At 49.7% G+C, this 3,651-nt stretch overlaps 1 long non-coding RNA gene across 2 annotated transcripts; it reads right to left on the bottom strand.

The window, feature by feature from the left end:
• Window positions 1–285: 285 nt before the first annotated feature.
• Window positions 286–3,443, bottom strand: LOC115500833. 2 transcript variants are annotated; one of them, XR_003964652.1, is made up of 4 exons: window positions 3,323–3,443; window positions 2,982–3,224; window positions 1,004–1,106; window positions 286–730 (listed from the first exon to the last, which is right to left on the bottom strand). It is a non-coding gene; the product is annotated as an uncharacterized LOC115500833 (long non-coding RNA). The 2 variants fall into 2 exon arrangements; XR_003964651.1 differs by lacking the exon at window positions 286–730 and having other exon boundaries at window positions 856–1,106.
• Between the last annotated feature and the right edge of the window lie 208 nt (window positions 3,444–3,651).

Here is a 3,651-nt window from a genome sequence, read left to right on the forward strand (position 1 = left end):
CTCCCCTCCGCCTCCCCAAGGACTCTCCTTCCCTTACCCTCTCCTTCCCTTACCCCCACCCCTGGTTCAGACACAGGTTGGTTGTGGCTGTTCAACCCTCCCTGTCTTGGGCGTTTCTTCTCCAAGAGGCCTCCTTAAAGAGCTCCCCCTGATGCCCCTCCGTTGTTGTGATGGCAGAGCAGAGCTTGTAGTTCTGTAGACCCAAGTTCAAATCCTTGTTAACCAGCTGGGTGATGTGTGGCAGGTTACTGTTAAAAAACAAAATCCAACCGAGTAAATCTGAACGTCTAATTGGCTTTATTAAGAGATTCCTGAATAGGTCAGCATCTCCTCTAGCAAGTAGAGAGATGTTCCGAGGAGTCGTACAAAATAGGTTTTTATAGGAAGGAGGGTGGGGTTAAGAAGTTATTGGAAAAAGAATAGAAAGGATTGTTTCAGGCTAGGACTTCCTTCTGGGGGGAAGGGATGGGCAGGGCTTTTATCATGCAGATTATTTCACTAGGGCTGATCAGAAAATTAAGATTGACTTTTATTTATTTTTATTTTATTTTAATTTATCTTAATGTTTATTTATTTTTGAGAGCGAGAGAAAGAGCGTGAGCGGGGGAAGGGCAGAGAGAGGGAGACACAGAATCTGAAGCAGGCTCCAGGCTGCTGTTCGCACAGAGCTCGACTCGGGGGCTCCAAACTCAGGAACCATGAGATCATGACCTGAGCCCAAGTCCTTTTACTGAAATAAAAAAAAATAAAAGGTCACATTCCTGGAATAGTTTGAAACTGTAGTTGTGGCTTGTAGTCTTGGTTTGCTGTTGTGGGGTGCATAGGACTCCAATTTGGGCTTGTTTTTTTTTTTTCTTTTTTAGCATTACTTCATCTTTCAAACCTCTTTTTCCTCCCATTTACACCGAGAAGTGGGATTACTGAAGGCACTGCCACGTGAGTAGCTTGAGGATTAAACGAGTCGTTCTATCAAATCCTTAGAACAGGACTGTGCCGTTTGTACCTTTTCCTTGTTGTAGAGCAGGTGGCCATTTCTTCCTCAGCGGACCCAGGCTCTTCCAGGGCAGGGGGCAGTTTCCTGCACCCGGTGCCAGGCTCAGTGCATGCTGATGGGGGGGGGAGGGGAATAGAATTCCAACATCTGAATTGATACAAACTTTCAGACCAGAGCAGCTTTTATAACGGAAAGATAAAATACACCTATAGGCCCATCCATTAGACTCTTAGCTGACTTCCCATTAGCAGCGATATCTGCCGGAAGACCATGGAGTAGTATGTTTTGTTTTTTTGTTTTTTTTTTACATTTATTTATTTTTGGGACAGAGAGAGACAGAGCATGAACGGGGGAGGGGCAGAGAGAGAGGGAGACACAGAATCGGAAACAGGCTCCAGGCTCTGAGCCATCAGCCCAGAGCCCGACGCGGGGCTCGAACTCACGGACCGTGAGATCTTGACCTGGCTGAAGTCGGACGCTCAACCGACTGCGCCACCCAGGCGCCCCTGGAGTAGTATGTTTAAAGCCCCGAGCTTATGTGCAGCTAAATAGTCATGCAGGAACAAAGACAGAATGAAGATATTTGCAGACATAGCGAGACACAGAGAATTTACCTCCCATGGGATGCACCTCACAAAGAAAGAGCGACTCAGCGAGACACGCACCCAGAGGAAGACACGGGGCACCATAAACAACAGACAGCACAGACGTGGATCAAATATGTTAGTAAATTCAATGAACGGCCAACTTCAAAAAAGAAAGGCTTTGTGATTTTAAAGAGGTGAAACTTGGGGCTCCCGGGTGACTCAGTCGGTTGGGCGTCCAATTCTTGCTCGGGTCATGGTCTTGTAGCTCCTGAGTTCGAGCCCTGCATCAGGCTCTGCTCTGAGAGTGGGGAGCCGGCTTAGGATTCTCTCTCCCTCTCCTTCTTTCTCTGCCCCTTCCTGCCTCTCTCTCTCTCTCTCTCTCTCAAAATAAATAAACTTAAAAAAAGTGGGGCGCCTGGGTGGCTCAGTCAGTTAAGGGTCCAACTTCGGCTCATGAGTTCGAGCCCCACGTCAGGCTCTGTGCTGACATGTCAGAGCCTGGTGCCTGCTTAGGATTCTGCGTCTCCCTCGCTCTCTGCCCCCGCCCTCCTAATGCTCTGTCTCTGTCTCTCTCTCAAACATAAGAAGATTTTTAAAAAATAAGAAAAAATAAAAATCATCTTAAAAATTAAAAAGGTGAAACTGAAACGCTCAAAGGACAGTAAAAACAGGGCCGGACAGGAAGCTGCCGACTCAGCAGGTCCCAAAAGGCCACACCACAAACTGACAGTGGTGGGGGGTGGGCAGCAGCTGATCCAGCCCCTGGCTTCCTCAAAGGACTCAGGAACTAGCAGCCCCCACGCAGCCGAGACTGGGTGTGACGGGTGGGGGTAAACAGGGGTAAGTGGTTGAAAGCTCTTTAGGAACGAGCTAGACCCCTGGATCTCAGCCCACCCCCATGCCCCCCACTCCACGCTCCAACTGCTGGGCCGAGCCCGCTCCCACGCCGGCAGAGGTCTGGGGGATTACTCTGAGATGGAGAAAACCAGGTAGGAGGGATGAAGACTGAAGCCAAGGAAAAAGGAATTCAGTTAATATATGCTTTATGAATGCAGAAACTGCCTTGCCTTCTTCCCCACAAGCTCCCCAAGAAGAAAGAGTGAAAAAGGTGTCACACTGGGCCTACACCCGGAGGTCCATCCAGAGGGCCCCGTGGGCTCAGGGCTCCCAGACAGCTTTGTGGCTCTGGCTCTCGGTCGTAAACACACAAGCAAGGATCGTCAGCATCTGAGAAAGCCTCGAACGTGAAAGACAGGGGCCAAAACAGCATTACAAAGCAGCCGGCACAAACAGACTAGGAAATCAGAAGACAAAAATAATAGAGCTATCACAAATACCCTTGGAGGCAAAAGAGGTTTCGCGTCCATGAAATGAGAACAGGAGGCAGTTCCGTTTCTTACCAAGGTGCTGAACTGGCACAGCTTCTGGCTCCCTCTGTAGAAATCGGTGCCAGAGAAACTTTATGGGGAGAACACCAAGAAGGCTCTGAGGACCCCTGGGGGCCACTGGACTTGCTGTCTTGCTTCTCCCCTGCCATCACTTGGGGATAAATGGTGTCTGCTCTGTGCATAGATGCTGTGACTCAGACTCTTCTGGTCCAGGGGTCGGCGGGAGTGAAATGGAAGGCCTCCACCTGTGAGCAGCTGAGAAAAATAGAGACGGATTATTCCTGGGTGGTCTTCGCCCCGCCCCTCACTCTGCAAACCCCAGAGCTGGTAAATTATGATCTAAGAAGTATCACCTCCTAAGGCTGCTTTCCCTGGGAAGAAGGGCGTGTGTGTGTGTGTGTGTGTGTGTGTGTGCGTGCGCGTGTGTGCATGTGCGTGTGCGTGTGTGTGTCCCTGATATAAGAAGTTGTTTTGCAGGGTGAGCGCTGAGGTTTTCTGATGTCTGCGGCTCTCCACCCAAAGTCTCATCTGCCCCACACCCACCCCCGCCCACAAAGCTAATGGGGACTGACAAGCACAAAAGTCTGGGTGTCCTCTGTGCCTGACAGAGTAGCCAAACCCCAGGGGAAAACGAACACCGAGAAGGACAAATATTTCAAAAGAAAAACAACATATTGGATTT

This window comes from Lynx canadensis, chromosome A2 (genome assembly GCF_007474595.2).
Source record: "Lynx canadensis isolate LIC74 chromosome A2, mLynCan4.pri.v2, whole genome shotgun sequence".
NCBI lineage: Eukaryota > Metazoa > Chordata > Mammalia > Carnivora > Felidae > Lynx > Lynx canadensis.